Below are 22995 nucleotides of genomic sequence, written 5' to 3' on the forward strand. Positions count from 1 at the left end.
ACCTCTCTAGTTATCTAAGACCATAGCACCCAGGATTAAGATCAAGATTAAGGATTCAGTTATCCTTAATCTTTCTGAAAACTAGTCTCAGTTTGGTCACCAAAGGGACTCAGGATTCATACTTTTGTAAAGTGAAAGTTGCTCAATCATGTCTGACTCTTTGCGGCCCCATGGACTATACAGTCCATGGAATTCTCTAAGCCAGGATTCTGGAGTGGATAGCCTTTCCCTTCTCCAGGGGATCTTCCCAACCCAGGGATTGAACCCAGGTCTCCTACATTGCAGGCAGATTCTTTCCCAGCTTAGCCACAAAGGAAACCCAAGAATACTGGAGTGGGTAGCCTATCCCTTCTCCAGGGGATCTTCCTGACCCAGGAATCGAACTGTGGTCTCCAGCATTGCAGGCAGATTCTTTTACCGACGGAGCTATCAGGGAAGCCCCAAAAGTGAAAGTGAAGGTCGCTCAGTCGTGTCCGACTCTTTGTGACCCCATGGACTATACAGTCCATGGAATTCTCCAGGCCAGAATACTGGAGTGGGTAGCCTTTCCCTTCTGCAGGGGATCTTCCTAACCCAGGGATCGAACCCAGGTCTCCTGCATTGCAGGTGGATTCTTTATCATCTTAGCCACAAAAGAAGCCCAAGAATACTGGAGTGGGTAGCCTATCCCTTCTCCAGTGCATCTTCCTGACCCAGGAATAAAACCAGGGTCTCCTGCATTGCAGGCGGATTCTTTACCAGCTGAACTACCAGGGGAGCCATACTACTGTAAAGCATGATGCAAAAGGACACACATTTTAGAAGATTGGGAAGCTCTGAGGAACCCGGGGCTGCCCATCGCAGAGCATTTCCTGGGTTTAGATGTGGGGTGGTGTACTTTATCTAGTTATCTCACCCAGGTGACCACATGAACTCTAGAAGGTAGATATTACATTCCATTCTCCACGTGAGGAATAAAGGAGGCTTAGAGAAATTGTTATTTGTCCAAAGTTTCCAAACTGACACCTGCTGCTGGAGCCAGGTTTTGAACCCATGCCTATTCCTTCTTGCCAGGCTGGCTCATGGAGCATTGGGCTAAGCTGAGAAATCTATAGTTAGAGTTTCACTTGTGGTATTATTATCAGCCTGGGCTGGAAAATAAGTGTCCATCAGGTTTGCTTTTGACACAGGCTTCTCAGACTTTGGCATGCAGCAGATTGGCCCGGAGAGCTCGTAAAGTGCAGATCTGGGGTCGGTGAGACAGTTTGCCGTCAGTGGTGCTGATGCTCAGGGCACACAACCCGAGGCCTCCACCTGGAATAATGCCGCCCTCAGTATGGAGACAGTCAAAGGCTCCTGGGTGCAAAATTTGGATTTAAGTTCTGATCCTGCCAATTAGAAGGTGACTTGGGCAAGCTGCTTACTCCCTCTGGACTTGCTTACTCATCTTGAAAATAAGGATTTAAATGGCAGCTACTTCTTAGAGTTGTGAGGATTAGATGAGATAAGCCATGTGAAGTACTTACAATCAATAGTTCTTAATCAGGATTTGCTTTTATTAGTAGCACATGGAGCCACAAAGTCCTGGGAAGAAGAGAAGTGCTGTGGCCTTTGAGTCAAAAGGTGTGAGATCCTATCTAGGTCTCTTCTGTAAGCCCCAAGTCTCCCTGGGGGAGGGGAGGTCTGCAGAGCCCTCATTTGCCTCTGGGTGGAAGCATTAATGTGTACCTGGATAGTTTCTTGCTCTGGGGACCAATAAGTCACTCGGATCCCAGGGCTTACCCTAGAAGGCCTCTGGGACCTCCTGACAGGTGTCCTGAGGATGCACATGTGACCTCCAGGGCCCACATCAGACGGCATAGATAGCATGCCGTTAGCATGTGCTGTTGGCCCTCTGGAGTCCTACCCTTCCACCCTTGAGCCTTGAGTCGCCCTTATGGCCACTGTGCCTGCTGCAGTTTAAGGGCCTCAGTTTCTGCTTCCCTTTCATTGCAGCTGTTTATTAAATTTCTATCTAGGATGCTCCATGATCTCATATCATTTGGAAAGGAAGACAGAAGCACTGGCTCTTGTCCTCAGGGTCTCCTCTGTAGTGGCTTCAGCCACTTCGCCCCTTTCATTCCTATAGCACCTTGGGCTCTGGAGCAGTCAGACACGTGTACAGTGCAGTCATCCCCCTCAGAGTCCAGCTGCAGCACCCTGTTCTGTGACAGGAACACAGTAATTTAGAGCCTTCCTGCACTAAGTGTGGTTCCTGGGTCATCAGCATCACCAGGCCCCATCCCTGGCTGTTTGAAGATGTACGTTTTATTATGATTCAGATATGGTAAGGCCAACAGATCAGGAGATAATCGCCACTGAAAAGGCACTTTGTTATTCACAGTCCCCAAGAGCCATGGCATGCTGTGTCACACAGGGCCACCTGGGGAAGCAGCTGGGTCAGTTAGGAGGCAGAGGTTGTGGGGAAAACATGAGCAAGGGCCTTTATTTTAGTGTCCATGGTAAGGAACAGGTGAAGCAGAGTAAGGAAGATTAGGATTGGCTAGATTGAATCATTGAAGCAGGCTCTGGGGTGCAGGGGCAGCCTCCAGTTGTCTGGTACCTGACCCTGGGGTGATTAGGGCAGGGGAATAGTGGCCTGGAGGGTAGGAGTTGGTTGTGAGAGGAGAGAGGAAGGAGCTTTGGATTTGTCAGTTTGCATACTAAAAGGGCACTTGAAGGTGAGGCCTTTCCTGTCTCTAGAAATTGACCAGCCAGCATCAGCAAGCCCTTAAGATGTCAGAGCATCAGAAATATAGAAAAATAAAAAAGGCATAGCTAATGCACTGACCTACGGAATCAGAATCTGTACTTTAACAAGACCTCCTATGGCTTGAGAAGCACTCAAATAAAACACTCTGACATTTTGAACTCAGTTCCCTAAGAGCAGCAGATGTCCTAAACCATTCTCTGTACAAGTAGGGATGATGACTTTGGGTTTGTGAGACTAGGTACCTTAAAACAAGGCTGACGTCTTGAATGGACGGCTATGAGAAGAATCTCTGAAAACATTAGCAGTGCCTGCTAAGTGTGGGTTTATGCTTAATAATATTCTTTCGATTGTCAATAATGGTTTTTGTAGCAGCCACAGATACTGTCCCAACAGATATGGTATTACCTTCCATAACAGGACTTATTTAAAAGGAGGGAACTTACTACCCAATCAGTGGATGGAGATAAAAACCAGTATTTTTATCCCATTTTTACACTGGGAAAACTGGTCATTAAATTTTCCAGTGAAAGCCTGGCTTTCCACACCCCCAAATGAGTAGTACCTCAGTTCCTTTTCATGGGGCATTAGTCTCTTTGGAGTGACCAGTTATTGCTTCAGGTGACCAGTTGTTGTCATCATCGTTCATTTGCTCAGTAGTGTCCAACTCTGTGCAATCCCATGGAATGCAACATACCAGGCTTCCCTGTCCTTCACTGTATCCCAGGGTTTGTTCAGACTTATGTCCATTGAGTCAATGATGCCATCCAACCATCTCATCCTCTGTTGCTCCCTTCTTCTCCTGCCCTCGATCTTTCCTAACATCAAGGTCTTTTCCAGTGAGTTGACTCTTCACATCAGATAGCCAGAGTTTTGGGGCTTCAGCTTCAGCATCAGTCCTTCCAATGAATATTCAGGGTTGATTTCCTTTAGGATGGACTGGTTTGATCTCCTTACAGTCCAAGGGACTCTCAAGAGTTTTCTCCAACACCACAATTCGAAAACATCAGTTCTTTGGCTCTCAGACTTCTTTATGGTCCAGCTCTCACATCTGTACATGACTACTGGAAAAAGCATAGCAGGTGACCAGTACAACTGACATTTGTCATCACACACAGAAACTCTTCTGGAAGGAGCCCTGATTGGCCTACTCCACTTGGAGAAGAGCCAGTGAGTGTATCAGGAAAGAATAGAGCCAGATGTGGGTGCTGCTTAGAGTTGCAGTGCTTGGGCATAAAGGGACCTTTGAAATCGTTGAGTCAGATCCCTCATTTTAAAGATGAGGTCTCTGAGGCCAAGATGGTAGCAGGAGGCTGGGCAGGACCCAGGCTCCAGGGTCCAGGCCAGCATCCCTAGCACACGCCGTGGAGTTTTCCCCTCCTCCCTGCACCCCTTTTACAGCGTGCCCCTGGCTTCTAGATCAGAGCCCAGACAGACACTTCATGCCCAGTCTGGTGGTGCTGACAATGCAGCCGGTATTTTATTTCTCCACTTTATTTAGTTATACCCAGCCTTGTTGCAAAAGGATTTAGGACTGCTTGTAAAGTTGCAAACAACAGAGCGAGATAGAGTAAATTTAAAACAAGTGAGAAAGATAAGACAGGAATAAGTAGCTTCTCGACAACATTGCCTGTTGCCACCCTGCTAGGGCTGTTGACCGTACAGCGATTAAATGGTGCTGAGTCTTGTGTCCCTGGCTCCCCTGCCTGACACCCTGGCAGAGCTTTCTCCCTGGCTGGCTGTAGAACTTTTCCCCTTTTGTGATCGAGATGCCCTTGAAGGTCACTCTGAGGGACTGGGAAGTTCTCCGCAGCGGGTCCCATTTGCAGGGTGTGACACAGTGGTGATGGTCACAGTGACAGGGCGGCTGTTGTTGCCAGTGCTCTGTTAAGACTAGGCAAGGGAGGAGAGCTAGTTGGTAGGTGAGATCTTCCACCCCTTAGGGCTGTCCAGAATCAGTGGCCTTCTTGGTCCCTTTGTTTCGCACACCCCTGCAAGCTGAGAGGAGGACAGTGAGTGCAGCTGGGGTTCAGAGCTGTTGCCCAGGCTTTCCCTACTCCCTGCTCATCCTTTGTCCCTTTTGCACTCTTTTGACCTCTGTTCAAGCTCCCATCTGTCGGTTCTGCGAGGCCAACTCCCTCACCACCCTGACTTCTTCATTCAGGGCCCCCAGGCATCCTCCTCGCTCTCAGGACTTCCGCTTTCTCCTGCAGACAAACTGTGGTCTGAGTATCCCCTGTTCTCAGGTGCTCTGACTCCCTGGTCCTTGTCCCCACCATACTTGGTTTGGGTGGCCTCTGCAGTCCCTTCCAAGACTCTCCTCCTGCAAAGTGAATGAAAGCTAAGAACACAGGGAATCCCAGTACTCACAGTTCCTCTCAGCCCTAGGAATGCTCAGAACTGTGTCGTTATCATTGCTTGGATCAGAGGCGCTAAATCCTCTGCAGTGCATTGGACGATTCCACCCAGGGAGGACTTGTCCCGCCAGAAATGCCAGGTGCATCCCTGCTGATAAACACTGATAAGAATTCAGAGAAGCCTAAATATTTGCAGTTGTACAGTAGCATCAGAAGAGCCACACTGCAGATTTCTTGGTTTGTGCCCAAGAGTTTAGTGAGAGGAAATTACTAACTTATTTTTATCTACACAGTGCGGTCAGAAGGCATTACATTCTGAAGGGTCAGGCTATGCTGGGAATTGTTTATTTCATTAGGCTGAAGTCCTACGGTTGGCTCAACCTGTGCTGGCCTGCATCTGGGACCTGCTAACTTCTTGGCTTAGATGGGCACTCGGAGCCAGAGAGAGCCCCATGAGCTGCCAGTGCAGCCTGTCACGTGGGTGCTGTCAGATCACCCCAAACCCCCGACAGGAGGCCAGTGGCTGGCCCAGCATCAGAGAGTGGGATCTGGCTGCAGTGGGAAAATCTTTTCAGAGGTTTTATTCTGTAACAGGCAAAGGAGTCGAGCACTCAGAGTTAAATGGTCTATTGCCTCTCATAAACCCACCATCATTCCCTTAGGCTTCAAAAATGGTTTTTGAGCCCACTGGCTAAGAGAGGTAATTAAAGTTAGCTAGCCTTCAGACCTCTGGAAACTGGTGGCCCGCTGATCCCTGTGTTTTCTCGAGCTTCACCGTGGGTTGGCTAATTATTTCCTGATTTATCCATTCATTATCTAACACACTTTGAGTGCCTGCTGCAGGCCAGTGCTAAGGCAAGGTCCTGACTTCTTGGCTTTTTCTGGCACAGTGGAAGAGGGAGGCGGGTCCGTCAGTGGTTCGAGAGCCAGGTGCCAGGTGCTGAGGTGTGGGCAGCGTGCCGGGAGCATGGAGGGGGGACTCCTCTGAGACCTGGCAGGGACACAGGGTGACTGGGCTCCAGGGTATCCCAAATGTGGCCATGTTTGAACTGGGTCTTGAAAAAATAACCCACAGAGTTAGCCAAGGGGAAGAACAGAAGGGTGGACAAGCATTCCAGGGAGGGAACGCTGTGCACCAACTCCCAGAGACAGGAGACAAGGACTGTCAGTGGTCCAGTGGCTGGGGGCAGGATGCCGCAGCGGGAAGGATAAGCCTAGCACCGGGGGCCCTGGAGACCAGGGGAGCTGAGACAGATTCTCCTGTGGCTCAAAGACAGGAGAGGCCATTAGACATCGCCTCAGTGCCACGTGTCAATCAAAATAATTAAAAGCAGAAGAACCAGAAAGCTGGTTCATATATCCCAACATCCATTCAGCTTTTTCCCCAAGAAGAAACTTTTGATAAAATAAGGTGAAGTGCCAGAAAGATGTGTGTTCAATAGGATAACACAAAGTAAGTAGAATAAAAGTAGATTAAAAAAGAAAAAGAAAAGGGAGAGAAAAGTAAAGGGAAAAAAAAAACACACACCTGCAGAACTGAGTGATGGCCAGCTCTGGGTAGCAGTTGACTACTTGGAGTCAGACAGACCTGAGTTCAGGTCTGACTTTACTAACTCGAGTTTTGACCTCTCTGGTCTTTGATTTCCTCATCTGAACACTGGGATAATAATACCAATCTCATGACATTTTCTGTGAGGATTAATGTGATCCCAGTGGTTTTTACCACTAGTTTATTTATTGCTTTTTAAAGTATTAACCCAGGACAAACAGTAGATTATGGTTTTTGAGGATTAGTTGTCATTCGTGGAATAAAGAACAGTCACAGCTTAGAGCTAGTAAAATAGATTCTAGAAATGACAGAATTTCTATTCATTTATTTATTCATTGGATAAATATCCATCACACACTTTTTTATATTTTGGCTGCATTGCATCTTCATTGTAGCACACATGTCTCTAGTTGTGGCATGCAAGCTTCTCTAATTGCAGCAGGTGAGATCTTAGTTCCCCAACCAGAGATTGAACCCCAGGTTCTCTGCATTGGGAGCACAGAGTCTTATCCCCTAGACTACCGAGAAAGTCCCCCATCACACACTTTCTATGAGCAGGCACTGTGTGAGGCTGAGGAGTGGATAGTGAACAAGACATACCTGGTCTTTGCTTTCAGGAAGCTCCTTATCTGGTGAAGAGGACCAGGTATTCAGGGATCCTGTGCTGAAACTTGTGTGAGCCTCCACTGGCAGCTTGGTTGGACTGACCTGCGCCGGTCTGACCATGCAACAGTTGCCCCTGTAGAAGGTTGAGGTGGTGAAGCTTAGCTTCTACTCCCACAACCTCACCACCAGGTGGTAATGAATGCAAGTGTTAGACTGAAGTCTGCTGCAGAGATAGACAGTTATCAAACAAATGTTTATCAAGTAGGGAGAAAGCAGTTTGACCAACCTGTTTGGTGAACTTGATGAAGTCCCAGCCCTCTCTCTGTTGGTCTGTTCCAGCCGTACCTCAGAGAAAAGGTTCGCTCAAGGCAGCTGCAGAAGTTGTCCAGAGACAGGACTGTTTCCCTGTGTCAGCTTCATGCTGTCATCAACCTTCCTGCTGTGACAGCTGCACTCAGGGGAGCCTCCAGGACCCTGTTTACGCAAGGGTGGGGATGTCACTAAACGTTTTTTGCCAGGCTGCATACCCTGAACACCAATAAGAACCCATTTCTAGCATTCGTTATACTAAATCACAAGTTTCACCAACACTAGCCCATTTTTTTTATGTTCACAATGTTTATCCGGATGCATGTTGATGTATGGCAAAACCAATACAATATTGTAAAGTAAAAAAAAAATAAATAAAACCAATTTTTATTAAAATTGTATTAAAAATAAAATAAAACCAGTCAAAAAAAAAAAAAGAATGTTTATCCAGATAGCCAAAGGATTTAAAGTAGGCAGTGTGGGAATGTGACCTCAGGTTAACACCAGTTGATGAATCCAGACTTTGTATTCTTCATACCCTGTGAGCTGATCACCCCTAGAGGTAGCAGCCAAGACCAACTGGTTCATACACAATAAAACACCAGCTACGTACTCTTGTTTTCTCTTGCATTTGTTTACACACTCAAGTGCTTTAAAGTAAATTAGACATGTAACCATGTTCCATTTCTCTCTCCTATTCAAAAGGTATCATGGAGGGAGTAGCATAGGAGAGCGCTCAGTTCAGTTCAGTCACTCAGTCATGTCCGACTCTTTGCGACCCCATGAATCGCAGCACGCCAGGCCTCCCTGTCCATCACCAACTCCCGGAGTTCACTCAACTCACGTCCATTGAGTCGGTGATGCCATCCAGCCATCTCACCCTCTGTCGTACCCTTCTCCTCCTGTCCCCAATCCCTCCCAGCATCAGAGTCTTTTCCAATGAGTCAACTCTTTGCATGAGGTGGCCAAAGTACTGGAGTTTCAGCTTTAGCATCATTCCTTCCAAAGAACACCCAGGACTGATCTCCTTCCGAATGGACTGGTTGGATCTCCTTGCAGTCCAAGGGACTCTAAAGAGTCTTCTCCAACACCACAGTTCAAAAGCATCAAATTCTTCAGTGCTCAGATTTCTTCATAGTCCAACTCGCACATCCATACATGACCACAGGAAAAACTATAGCCTTGACTAGACGGACCTTTGTTGGCAAAGTAATGTCTCTGCTTTTGAATATGCTATCTAGGTTGGTCATAACTTTCCTTCCAAGGAGTAAGCATCTTTTAATTTCATGGCTGCAGTCACTATCTGCAGTGATTTTGGAGCCCCAAAAAATAAAGTCTGACACTGTTTCCACTGTTTCCCCATCTATTTGCCATGAAGTGATGGGACCGGATGCCATGATCTTCGTTTTCTGAATGTTGAGCTTTAAGCCAACTTTTTCACTCTCCACTTTGACTTTCATCAAGAGGCTTTTTAGTTCCTCTTCACTTTCTGCCATAAGGGTGGTGTCATCTGCATATCTGAGGTTATTGATATTTCTCCCAGCAATCTTGATTCCAGCTTGTGCGTCTTCCAGCCCAGCGTTTCTCTTGATGTACTCTGCATATAAGCTAAATAAGCAGGGTGACAATATACAGCCTTGACGTACTCCTTTTCCTACTTGGAATCAGTCTGTTGTTCCATCCTAGATTATATCTAAAGTGACTATAAAGCCTAGTTTGCCTGGGAGAGTCACAGTTTGTACCTGATGCCCTGAGTTCAGTTCAGTTGCTCAGTCATGTCCAACTCTTTGTGACCCCATGAACCGCAGCATGCCAGGCCTCCCTGTCCATCACCAACTCCTGGAGTCCACCTAAACCCATGTCCATTGAGTCGGTGATGCCATCAAGCCATCTCATCCTCTGTCGTCCCCTTATCCTCCTGCCCTCAATCCTTCCCAGCATCAGAGTCTTTTCAAATGAGTCAGTTCTTCCCATCAGGTGGCCAAAGTATTGGAGTTTCAGCTTCAGCATCAGTCCTTCCAATGAATAGTCAGGACTGATTTCCTTTAGAATGGACTGGTTGGATCTCCTTGCTGTCCAAGGGACTCTCAAGAGTCTTCTCCAACACCACAGTTCAAAGGCATCAATTCTGTGGCACTCAGCTTTCTTTATAGTCCAACTCTCACATCCATACATGACTACTGGAAAAACCGTAGCCTTGACTAGCCGGACCTTTGTTGGCAAAGTAATGTCTCTGCTTTTTAATATGCTATCTAGGTTGGTCATGACTTTCCTTCCAAGGAGTAAGCGTCTTTTAATTTCATGGCTGCAGTCACCATCTGCAGTGATTCTGGAGCCCAAAAAAATAAAACAGTTTCCACTGTTTCCCCATCTATTTGCCATGAAGTGATGGGACCGGATGCCATGATCTTCGTTTTCTGAATGTTGAGCTTTAAGCCAACTTTTTCACTCTCCACTTTGACTTTCATCAAGAGGCTTTTTAGTTCCTCTTCACTTTCTGCCATAAGGGTGGTGTCATCTGCATATCTGAGGTTATTGATATTTCTCCCAGCAATCTTGATTCCAGCTTGTGCGTCTTCCAGCCCAGCGTTTCTCTTGATGTACTCTGCATGTAAGTTAAATAAGCAGGGTGACAATATGCAACCTTGACATACTCCTTTTCCTATTTGGAACCAGTCTGTTGTTCCATGTCCAGTTCTAATTTTTGCTTCCTGACCTGCATACAGATTTCTCAAGAGGCAGATCAGGTGGTCTGGTATTCCCATCTCTTGCAGTATTTTCCACAGTTTATTGTGATCCACACAGTCAAAAGCTTTGGCATAGTCAATAAAGTAGAAATTGATGTTTTTCTGGAACTCTCCTGCTTTTTTGATGATCCAGTGGGTGTTGGCAATTTGATCTCTGGTTCCTCTGCCTTTTCTAAATCCAGCTTGAACATCTGGAAGTTCACGGTTCACGTATTGCTGAAGTCTGGGTTGGAGAATTTTGAGCATTACTTTACTAGCGTGTGAGATGAGTGCAATTGTGCGGCAGTTTGAGCATTCTTTGACATTGCTTTTCTTTAGGATTGGAATGAAAACTTACCTTTTCCAGTCCTGTAGCCACTGCTGAGTTTTCCAAATTTGCTGACATATTGAGAGCAGCACTTTCACAGCGTCATATTTTAGGATTTGAAACAGCTTGACTGGAATTCCATCATCTCCACTAGCTTTGTTCGTAGATGCCCTGAAGCCTGTGTTTAAATGTACCTCTTTTCCCTTTCAAAGTTGTCCGGTTAGGATAATAGGTATATGGTTACTTTGCTTCTGGAAAGAATGCAGTGGCACAGAAAATGGAGAATAAACCCAAGAGAATGGTTTGAATCTCTCTCTAGTAGTGTTGTTATTATTGTTCAGTCACTACATCGTGTCTACTCTACGATCCTGTGGACTTCAGCACACCAGGCTTCCCTGTCTTTCACCATCTCCTGGAGCTTGCTCAAACTCATATCCATTGAGTCTGTGGTGCCATCCAACCATCTCATTCTCTGTCGTCCCCTTCTCCTCTTGCCTTCAATCTTTCTCAGCATCAGGGTCTTTTACAGTGAGTTGGCTCTTTGCATCTGGTGGCCAAAGTATTGGAGCTTCAGCTTCAGCATCAGTCCTTCCAATGAATGTTCAGGGTTGATTTCCTTTAGGATTGACTGATTTGACCTCCTTGCAGTCCAAGGGACTCTCAAGAGTCTTCTCCAGCATCACAGTTCGAAAGCCCCCCCTTGATACATCTTATTTTCCTCATTTGTCAACTTCAGAATAGTACATTTGCTTGCCCTTCCTCCTAGTCATTTTGAGAGGCGATATTTCTTGGATGTGAATACACTTTGTAGAGAGAACACAAATTAGGGATTGTTCCTGTCCTTAAACCCAACATCAGTTTATGCTTTGAATGGACTCTGTCTTGGAAGAAAATTAGCTTCAGAATCTAGATGGTGTCAGCTCTTTCTTGTCTTCCTGGAGAATGGATAGACCTGGTAGCCTGCATCTGCCAGGGAGGTAACTAGTTTCAGGATTTACATTTCCCCTTAACTCCATCAGAGAAGAGAACATGACCCTTAAAAGTAAAACCATAAGCCCTTCCTTTGCCTTCATATGCATTAATGTGAAAATTCTCCAATAAAGATTCAACTTACCCTATTATATAGGAATAGAACTCTTTTAAAAGTTTGAAAAGACATCATAACTCATGAGAAGTGAGTGTGCCTCAGCTTGAGTGTGTCCCCCTATGGATGGATACATGGATATAGTGAGTGTTCCCGGGGGAGCAGTCACTTACAAGATGAGAATGGGGTGAGTGCCACAAGCAGAAGTACTTTTTTGCATAATAATGTAGAATTTTATTTTTTCAAAGTGAAAATGCTTTTTTCTTATTATAAAACTGATACATTTTAAAAACCACCAACCATTTTAGGAAATAAAAATAAATATTTCCATGTAAAACTTTCCATCTTTTTCCCATGTGTATGTGTTTATATATGTGTTATACATGTGTACCTCTTTGCATATATTTTATATTTAAAAAAATAAAAATGGAATCCTATTGTAGGCATTGTCTTGAAATCTTTTTTTTCTGTCTGCAATTATTGTGGACATATTTCAGTAAGTATAGATCTACATCATCATTTTTATAGCTTCCCAGAAATTCCTGCTGGACTTCCGTCTATGGGGTCGCACAGAGTCGGACACAACTGAAGCGACTTAGCAGCAGCAGCAGCAGAAATTCCACTGAATAGATGTGCCAATAGTTTATGTGACCAGTGCCTGATTGCTTGTTATCTAGGTTTCTTTAGGGACACAGTATCTACCCGCTCTGCTATAGTTATTTAAAATCAATTTAAGATATCTTCACACACATACACATGCACATCACTTCAAAATTTCACTAGGAGACAACTCATAAGCCTGTTAGATTAGCATCTTTGATTTAGGTGGGAAGACTCCTGAGAGTCGAAGTGTAGTCCAGGAGGAGCTGTAAATTACAGGGCAAAGGGCATATCAGAGTGGAGATCAAAATACTGCACTGTTGTTACAAACTGCCTGAAGTAGAGTCAGTTACTCTAGGGAATACTTCTCATACACTGGAGCCCAGAGCTGGTCATTCCCGAAGCTATATTACTGCTGGGAGCCTCTGTCATTTAATAGCCCTTGAAGCCCAGTGATCAGACTATTCCTTTCAAAGGAGAAACACTCATGTTCACATGTGGGTGAACAAATCCAGTAACACCTCAGTGTCATGAGCCTTGCCGCTGGGCAAGACTTCTGGGAGCCCCACCAGGAACTCTAGCACATAAGAATACCTCACCCCATGAGTCATCCATGGGGCACCCCTCAGGCTTTCATGGAGCAACACTTTACACTCCGTTTACACAAGCAAGCTGGATGGTCTGATTTCCAGGTTTGGCAAATTAGAACTCTGTGAGTAGGACTGTGGAGGCAGGCCCTGACTGAGTATAAGTGACACCAGATGCAGGAGGAGAGTAAAAGCCAGGGACTTCCCTGGTGGTCCAGTGGATTAAGAATCCACCTGCCAGTGCAGGGGACTCGGGTTCCATTTGTAGTCGGGGAACTAAGATTCCCATATGTCGTGGCAACGAGAGAAACCCACATGCCAGCACTAGAGAAGCCCCCTAACACCACAACTAGAGAAAAGCCCTTGCACCACAATGAAGACCCAGTGCAGCCAAAAAGAAAGTAAAAGGCTGCAAGTGGGGACGCTGAAGCCCTTTTTGTGTAGGACAGAAGGCCTGTGTACTTTCTCTGTTTGTATGCCACAGGTGCCTCTTGTGATGGTGGGGGTGATCACTTTAGCCATCCCTGACCAACATTTGAAACCATGGCATAGAAGAGAAGAGAAAATATTCAAGTGGTTTTTACTTAGTAAAGATAAATCTTACAACCTTTGAAGTTTTTGTGCATACCAGGTTGTTGCCATGTAAAATTCATTTCTTGAGATGGATCAGGGTCAAAAAGTCTGAAAGGTGTGGTAGACCCTGATATCACCATTTTGTAACAAAGTATAGAAATGAATGCCCTTAACAGTGACCTTGAGTTATATAAAAAAAAAAGATCAAATAATGTTCAAAGTATATACCATTTAAGAGAACAGAGTACAAGAGAATGAAGACCTTTGGAAAGATTCCTATTACAAAGTAGCTACAATTTTTTGAAGATTTAGTATTTTTAATCTTAAGTGGAAAGCCTTTCTACCTTCTCTCTAACTTGAACCATAATACAACTTTAAAAAATACCAAATTTGACTTGGTGGGGGGTGGGGAAGAAATCTAAAAAAACAATAATGAAATATTGTACTTTAAAAAAAATTAATTAATGGAAACAAAATTAATTGAACACCAAATTTCATACATACTTAACAAAAAGATATTCACCTTCAGGTATATCTCATAAGGTATTCATCTATCTGTGGTTCACATTAAGTGGAACTTCATTCATTTAAAACCTGTATTAAAAGGCATAGCAAGACTTCCATACTCTGGCAGGACATTGGCTTCCAAAGATAAGCGAGACTCTGAACAAGTCCTCAAGGAACGTGAAGTCTAGTAGTCCAGACTGCAGTCAACCCACATTGGCTGACCTTCAGTATAAAGTCGTTTTTCAAATTATGGTGTAGTGTCAGCCAAGGCTGGTTGAAACTGACTATCTTCTGAAGAATCTAGGGTCTGTGGTCCCGTATGTGCAAACCTGTCTCTGCAGCTCTGGTCATGAGTTCACATTACCAAGGGTTATGCCAAAAGCCAGGTCCAGGTACGACCAGGCAGGCTGGCCCAGTCCCTGTGAACCCAGGTAACAGGGCAAAAGGGAAGAGTGTCCAGCTGAGCCTCAGGTCCTGACCTGGAAGTCTGCAGGGCAGCATCAGGGAGTAAAGTCAGGCCTGCATCCAACAGCAGCCGCAAGTTACTGCTGTGTAACTTTGCTTCTCTGTTTCTCCTGAGAGCTCAGGCCTCTGTCTTTTCTTGACTGCTCTCCACATATGCAGCTTCATAGGTGGTGCTAGTCGTCAAGAACTTGCCTGCCAGTGCAGGAGATATAAGGGATGTGCATTAGATCCCTGGGTCAGGAAGATCCCCTGGAGAAGGGCATGGGAACCCACTCCAGTATTCTTGCCTGGAGAATCCCCATGGACAGAGAAACCTGGTAGGCTATACAGTCCACAGGGTCACAAAGAGTTGGACACGACTAAAGCAACTTAGCAACCTAGCCACATATGCAGGCCGTATTTTTAAGACCTTACTTGGTCCTGCGCAGGTTCCTTCTGTGCGTATGTACTCTGATGCAGTGCCCTCAGTGGAGGGGTCTGAAAGCCCAGAGCGTGGGCGGCAGACCTCAGCTTTGTCTCCTTCACCGCTGTCCTGCTCCAAACTGGATGTACTGTCCTTACCAGCCCTCCCCAAATCACCATATCTGCAAGCAGAGCACTGTTTGTCTGGTCTATGATAGAACTGCCTTTGTTAAGCACACCAGTAACAGCCACAACAAACTAATGCTAATAATTCTGCATCCCTCTATTAGCCTACTTTTGCTAATTTTACTGATTTAGTGGCCATGCCCCTCAGATTTTCAGGAGTTCTACTTTTTAATAGCCTATCCTGTCTTCCCAATGCTTGTCAAACCCTGTGTCCTACTTTTTGGTTTAAAAAAAAAATGGTCTCTGTGCTCAGAGGAGTCACAAGGTTCATGGAAATATTCTCCTCACTTTGTGTCATGTAAGCCAGTGAATTTTCCTGCTGAGACTGTTCTGATTTACCCAGGCCCCATATAATTTTCAGGCAGCATGGATGCAAATGTCCTGTGGTTACCAAAACAACCTCAAATAAACTGGTGGGAGGTGCCACCTGTGCATCGCATCTAGCCGTAGAGCTTCTCCCACCAACAGCAGCACGCGGATTTGATGAGGGTTCACAATGTTGACTGCCTTAGTGATATTCAACATGAAGTCCACCATAGCACCCAGCTTCCCTGCTGGTTGCATTTTCAGAGAGAAAGAAGGGGGAGAGGTAGATTCACAAAGTGGCAGTAAAATGTTCTAGGACTTTCTAATCATCCCTCCTGACCTCTCCCCCTCTGCAGTCAATTTTCAGCATCTCTGTTCATGGCCCTGAATGCTTAAATTCATCCCCATTCACTCCTACAAACCCTGTGGCAAACTCATTACTGTAACTTCTCAAATAAAATGGCCCAAACCTACAATGAACCCACTCACATGTATCACAGGATAGTAATGTCACCCCCTATCAAGCTGGGAGTGTGTCCACTTGGCACGGACAAGGGATATGACAGTGGGATCCTTCATTTGGTCCTTTATTTCCATCAGCCTCTGTAACAAAATAACGCAGCAAAAGCGTAACCTTGATACACATGTTGGAGAAGAGATTCAGGCAGATCCCTTCTGCATGCGAGACAGCACACCTTGGAGATGCAGGCGGCATCATGTACAGCTTGGCAGGCCTGCTGGGGCATCCGCTCTGGCGGCTGCTTAGACTGGGATTAGGTAAGGAGCCAGGGGTTAGCAACTGGGTGTGCTAATGAAATCAAAGGAGGACGGGGTGCAGACTGGGTGGAGGTGGTGGCTTTGCATTGAAATAGTAGCTCTGGAATGCAGACTTCCAGAGCTCTCCCCACAGTGTGGAGAGGAAGCCTCCCTGTTAGAGAGTTGCAATCTAAGAACTGAGAAACCGTGAGGATGGGAGTTTGAGAAAATCAGGAAAGATGATGTGCTTTTTTAACAAGACAGCTTTACTGGCCTTTTCAGTTCTATCATTCTGTGTTCTGGAACGTGGTAGAGGCAAGCAAGGAGGACTGGGTTAGCAGTTAGGAGACCTGATGTTGTTGATGATTTGCAGTGTGGCCTTGGACATGATTTGTAGCCTCTCCAGAAATCTCAGTTTACTTGTCTGTGAAAATGAAAATAATTGCAGATAATAAAGTACCATACCAGCACAGCCACGGTTCATGGGGCTGAGACCGAGCTTTCTCTGAGCCTCCATTTTCCTCCTTGTTAAATGGGGATAATCATACTGGCCCTGTAATTGTAGTGAGTGATGAAGAGGACAAGTAAACCTTGGAGTTCTGAGTGAGAGGCCAATCTCACAATTCTGGGGTCGCTTTAAGAAGTCAGTTGTCAATCCGGGGCCGGATGCTGTAGTGAGCCTCATGTTGCCCCACCAGACCCTTCTCTCCAGGGAGCCCCTTCCCTCCTCTCCTCCCCTCCCCTCCCCCAACCTCTTCCTCCCCTTGGCCTTCCTTTGTCTGGGAGGCTCCAAGCTGCCTATGCTGTTGTCTAGATCCATCAGGCAACTGCTGTGTTTCAGATCCTGGTGAAATACGTCTGTGTAGTTTTAAGAAAATGTGGGTTCCTTTGGGAGGAAGGGGTTAGCCGTTACGTGGGTGTGCATACCCTCCACCACTGCACTGGAGATCCCTGGAACCAGAGGAACGACATTTACTCTCCAGAATCAACATGAACCTGGCCTGTGGTTAAAATAGTTTTTATAAACAACCTGTTTCTACCTACTCATTAGTTTTCACTAAACCTCTGGAGTGGGAAAGGGGCAACATTTTATTCTTCAATTCAGAGGCAGATGAGAGAGAGAAGAAGAAGAAGGTGGAGCAGAGGTTAGATTTGAATCCATTCAGCAATTGCAAAATTCTCATTCTTACATTTGCATCCCAATAACCTTGGAATTCACTTTTCTCAAATCCTCAGATAATTCTAAAATTTGATCTGGTCAATTGTGTTGGTGTAAAAATGAGATAGGGCTTAATGCATTCTGGGAAAGAAATGAAAAACTTTGTTAAATATGTGATTTAAGCATTCCTTTTTATTTTATCTTGCCAAATGAAAATACTTTATCCACTGTCACCTGTAAGAGAATCTAGATCCCAGACTGGATGAGGGAGGAAGGTTGGCCCCAGCAACCCTGACCTCAAAGAGAAAAGGGAAGCCTTTCTCGGGACCAGGTGAGAAGCAGCCCGGGGATGCAGTCCCTCCATTCACTTCTTACGTGCTCAGTCCCTTGCTTCCTCTGTGGCTCGGCGGCCTTGCTGCACGAAGCAGGGAACTTGGAAGTCCCATTCCGTGTCTCAAGACTTCCGCTCAGCACACCCCTTTTTTCTCCTTCGGGATTTGCCAACGTCCAAATTCCAGTGCTTGTAATAGTCACCCCAGATGTGTACCAGGGCCTCAGTATTTGCAGAATCTCTATGTCAAGCTTTAAGTTAAAGATGCTTCAAGGAAGCACCCAGTTCCTTCTGCTAATAACCGCAGTTTGTCATGTGACACCTGCCCCTCCTCCCCATTCTCTCTGAAAAGCCCCCACCCACCCCACCTTTGAACTGTCCTTTATCTGCCAAACATCTCCATTTCCTTCAAGGTGGTAATCTTCTGCTTTTGTTATTTAAGTTCGGTTGTCTTCTTAATTGTTACCCGATTGGTCTGGGGCTTGCATAAACAGTTAACGAAAACACGGCGCACGAGGCAGCCGTTTCGCTTTCTGGGCTTGTTGTTCTTGGCACTGGGTCAGTTCTATGAACTTCTGGTGTCCAACTGGTAGGACCTGAAACTCTGTGTTTAACAAGTGCCTGTAGTCAAAACAGTTGGCGTGTGCAAGCTCGGATAGCTGGTACTGACTGCAGCTGGCCAGCCGTTGGGTCCTGGGCCGTGCAGAACACTGGACCCCCAACCACAGTGCTCTGTTTGGGGGCCAGGCTTTTGTTATTTAGTTTGGGAGGAGGAGGTCTTCTTCTTTTTTTTTTTCTTTTTCTTTTCTGTGATGACATCTGCTAATATGGATCGCTTCAGGTTCCAAAAGTACAACGTGTTTACAGTCGTCGTAGAATCAGATTAAGTTGGCAGCCCGAGTCTCGCTGTAAGTGGTTTTAGTTTACATTTCTTCTTCTAGCAGGATGTTTTGCATAAATTTTGCTGATCCTGGGTTATTTATAGACTTTTTTGGAAAAAAAAAAGAAAAAATGGGGATGCCTGAGAGTTTTCTGTTCTAACTGTGGAAAGTGAAATCCGTTTCTGCAGCTAGAGAAACGGCCGGGCGGGCGTGCGCAGCAGAAGGTTATTTTAGCTCTTGAAAATTAATTTCTCCGAGAGGTCACTTGATAACATTCCGGAGCGTCCTCTCCAGCTGCCGACATCAGATTCCCTGATAATTGTCTTAGGATGTGTTGTTTTCTTTTGGTTGGTCACAAATGGAGTAAAATGAAAGTAATGATGCCATTTCCTCTGGGACGCTCTGGGAGAGTGGATGCAGTGATTGGGTATTGTTTCAAAGGTCCGAAATAGGTTCCTGGTGGTTGTTTTGTCCAACCCTGGGGAGCAGTGCAGCCGGCCCAGAGCGGGCGGTGGGACTGGGGGAGGAGCTGAGGAAGTCAGGGGCTGAAAAGTGAGTTTCCAGTTTGTCCTCACTGAAATGACAGTAATACTCCGGGGTTTATAGTACTAAAATAATAATAATAATAATAATATTGAACGGCAAGACGGCATGTCAGCTACTGCATGATCTATTTGATTTTCTGGCCCCAGTGGCTGCGTCTTTGGGGACCACGTGCGTGTTTGAATGAGAACTAAAGCCAAACATGTTCGAAATCACTAGGCAGCATTAGCACTCTATGAAGGGGCTTCCCATAATATTTACTAGAGCAGTTGGCTAAAAATTGCTCTGCTTTGCCCACCGCGTGGCTGTGTAATTAAATCAGCCCCTGAGAGCGTGCCTTGAGCACCTCCCATCTTGGTGTGTGTGCTCCCAGAATTTGCATGGGTAAGTAGCATGTTCATCAGCGTAGTAAGTGTGAAGTCCCCGTCTAATGGTCCAGGAGAACGTGGCAAATGAGACACTTCATTGTGCCTCTGGTTAAATATTTTAAACCAAACAAATTGAAAGGGAGGGAGAAAACATCACCTGGGCCTTGTGAAAGGCCTTCTGAGTAGGAAGTCTGTCCTGATCCAAGTACACGGGTCCCTCTCAGACAGGTCCAAATCTCCCACTGCTCCCCACCCCCAGCATCACCAACTTACACATGAAATGAAAATGGACGGTTGAAATGGAAATTTCCAAGGTAGTAACTGTGACATAGGCCGAAACGTGACGTGATTCTCACTGCCCAGTGCTGCCATCAGTGGATTTCTTTTTCTCCTCCATGTCTCTCTCATCTGTGTGAAGAGCTGACTCGTTGGAAAAGACCCCAGTGCTGGGAAAGATTGAAGGCAAAAGGAGAAGCGGGCAGTGGAGGATGAGATGGTTAGATAGCATCGCTAACTCAATGGACATAAATCCAAGCAAACTGTGGAGAGAGTGGAGATCAGGAAAGCCTGGAGTGCTGCGGTCCATGGGGTCACAACGAGTCAGACGTGACTTAAGAGACTGAATAACAACAACAGTAATATACAAGCAAGGTTGTTTGTATTGTGTGTTGTTTTTTGGTCTCCTCTAACCTGGCAGAGAATGAGGATGAGGTTTGCTTTTCGTCTTCTACGGTTTAGAGCATGCCTTGTACTTTCTCATAATAGTCCCACTGAGCTGGAGAGGGACAGGTCAGGCCCTTTGGTCCCAGTATAAAGATGTGGTCTTAGCCTGGACGGTGAAGCTGGGGAGCCAGAGCTCCAGCCCGCACATATCTTTCTTTCATCCGCCTTCTCATTCATTGCCCCATCCAAACTGGGTGAACTGGCTGCAATGCAGAGATTAAGAAACTTTTTGTTCTGATTTGATTCCAGTCTGCCTTTATGGATGGGACCCTGTTATACTCCCGATTTCTTCGTCCTGTCTGTCAGGCTGGGGTAGGATTGGAGACCCACCTTTGAAGGCCTTAGGTTGGAGGTGTCTCAGATTGTGTGCTTCTCAGCCTACAGTGATTATGGGTGCCCCCTCCCTACTGTATAGATAATCTCATAGCCTGAGTGAATGAAGAACCTTGAAGGGAACCCACAGGCGTTTGTGTTGGAGAGGTTGGCAGTGAATACTGAGAAGTTTCCCAGCCATCCTCCTCGCCCTTTGGCTTTTGCATATGAATTGGCCAAACCCTCACATCCCACCAACCTTGGGAAAAGGAAGATGCTTTACAGCAGTTCAGCTGTTCTGTGCTGGAAGACCTGCCTCCTGGCAGCCTGAGTGCATCTGTAGGTTTTTCGTTGGCCTAACTGGCAGCTTTCTGCCAGTGGGAATGGTATCTTGGAGAGATTTATAGTAGTAATAATCATAATATGCTTCTTTTATGTTTGCATAGCCTGACTCAACTTTTAAACCTCTTTTACATGCCTTGTCTCATTGACTCCTCCCTATAGCTTTGAAGGGCAGATATTTTTAACCTCAGAACACAGGTTCTGGAAGGAGGGAGCCAGTATTCAGACTCCAGCTTTTGGACGCCAGTGCTCCTTGTATTGGTTTCAGCTGCCTAATGTATATAGTTGGTTGCCACCAACCAACTATATAGGTTGCCAAAAAGGAGGGCAGTCTGGGAATTGGAAAACCAGGTTTTCTCCTTTTATTGTATTTCTTGTCAGTTATAAAGGCATATTTGATTACTTACTGTGTGAAGCTCTGATAAGAGTTTTACACTTAGTCTTTCAACTGCTGATAGCAGGAGGGCTGTTTTTAGCCCCATTTGTTAGTCATCTGTGGGATCTGTACCAATGAAGATGAAGATGTGTGGACCAGGTGACATACCTGCCCTGAATGGCAGGTGGATCAGCAGAGTCACACCTCTAGAGTGCTGTCCACAGGTTGCTGTCACCCCAACGGATATATTATGTTGTGCACTTGGCCCCATCCTCCTCTTCCATGTTATAAATGAGGATTTAGAAGAAGAATAGTCTTAGTGGCAGGATTATCCAATTTTTCAAGATAGGAGAGATTTAGGAGGAGGAACAATTACATTAATGAGTCAGAGTCCAGAAAGATCTCCAGAGGTCAGAGCAGCGGACTGACTCCAACAAGATGACATTTTTAAAGGACACCTGTGGATAAGCAGCTTGGCAGTGAAGAGTGTGAAATAAGACTTAAGGGTGATGTGGCTGTTAGAAATAAAAAATATAGCTTGAGTGCCTGGTGGACTTAACAGGAGAACAATATCCACAACAGACAGGTGGGAGCTGGCCACCTATAATGGTCTCCCTTCTGAGTGTCACAGTTTAGGAAGGCCGTGGGAGCCAAAGAGGACCCAGAGATCAGGAGAAGAATGAAAATGACCTTTTGAGAGGAATGATTTTCGAAGATGTCTGAGAGTATTTAGCCTGGAGAAGGATATTTCAGGGAACAAAGCATTTGGCAAAGTGTCCATGGAAGGGAAGCTGGACCAGTTCAGGGTGACCTCCATGGGGCAGAAATGGAATTAACATTCAGGCAGAAGGGAGACTGTCCAGTGGTGGTGCTGCTTGGCCTGGGAGAGCCCAGGGCCTGTGCTGGAGAAGCCAGGCTGGGCAGCCCCATGGCTGCCACTCCAAGGAGGTGATGCCAGCCCTGGAAGGGGCCAGCAGAGGTAGCAGAGAATGTTTACCTGTGGGGTTTCTTCTTGCTCTGGAGGTTAGGGGTGGGGGAGTCTGTGACTATGTCCCAATGTCAAAGTCTAAGACCCGAGTCCCTTTGGTGGAAATGATGGCTGTATCAGGGATGAGGGGGCTGGCAGAGGGGAGCTGTGCCTCAGCCTTCCACCTGTAAATAGAAGGGCAGCCATCGTGCCTGGTAGGGGAAGAAGGGACTGGGTATTGCTTAAGACAAATCAACACTTCTTTGTGGACCTGAATTGTCTGTCTTGAAGTGAGTACCTATCTGCTATCCTACTGGCCCCCTTAGTTATCTTAAGTTAAAAATTACTTCCTTTAAGTGATTCCAAGAAGAGTTTTAAAGGTAACTCTCAGTGATTCTGAAACTGGTTGTTCTGTGTGTGGATTGTCTTGGCCCTTACTTTCAGCAGAGCTTTGGGTTTTTTGGTTTTGAGGTGAAATCCATATAACATGAACTAACCAATTTAAAGTGAACAGTTTGGTGGCATTGAGTACATGTACAGTGTTGTGCAACCACCACTTCTATCTGGTTCCAAATGTTTCATCACTCCAGAATAAAACCGCATACCCATTCAGCAGTTATTCTACTCCCTAGCCCCCTGCCTCAGTCCCTGGCAACCTCCAGTCTGCTTTCTGTCTCTGTGGATTTGCCTATTCCAGACATTTCCTATAAATAGCATGTATATCATACATGACCTCTGTACCTGGCTTCTTTCATTTGCATAGGGTTTTCTGGGTTCATTCATATGGTAGCATGTATCAGTACTTCATTTCTTTTTATGGTTGAATAATAGTGAGAGACTTTATTTTGGGGGGCTCCAAAATCACTGCAGATGATGACTGCAGCCATGAAAGATGCTTGCTCCTTGGAAGAAAAGTTATGACCA

At 45.7% G+C, this 22995-nt stretch overlaps 1 protein-coding gene across 6 annotated transcripts in view; it reads left to right on the forward strand.

Annotated features, from left to right (window-relative positions):
- Window positions 1-22995, forward strand: part of ATXN7L1 (ataxin 7 like 1) — a 256174-nt gene that overhangs the window by 169185 nt on the left and 63994 nt on the right. The window contains exon 1 of one of the 6 annotated variants that reach the window (XM_027539690.1): window positions 17947-18467. The exons of the other annotated variants lie outside the window; for them this stretch is intronic. The gene's annotated coding sequence lies outside the window, so the exon portion shown is untranslated. Of the gene's footprint in view, window positions 1-17946; window positions 18468-22995 lie in introns of those variants that run through there. 6 annotated transcript variants of the gene reach the window in all.

The sequence above is a fragment of the Bos indicus x Bos taurus genome, chromosome 4 (assembly GCF_003369695.1).
Source record: "Bos indicus x Bos taurus breed Angus x Brahman F1 hybrid chromosome 4, Bos_hybrid_MaternalHap_v2.0, whole genome shotgun sequence".
In the NCBI taxonomy this organism is placed as follows: domain Eukaryota; kingdom Metazoa; phylum Chordata; class Mammalia; order Artiodactyla; family Bovidae; genus Bos; species Bos indicus x Bos taurus.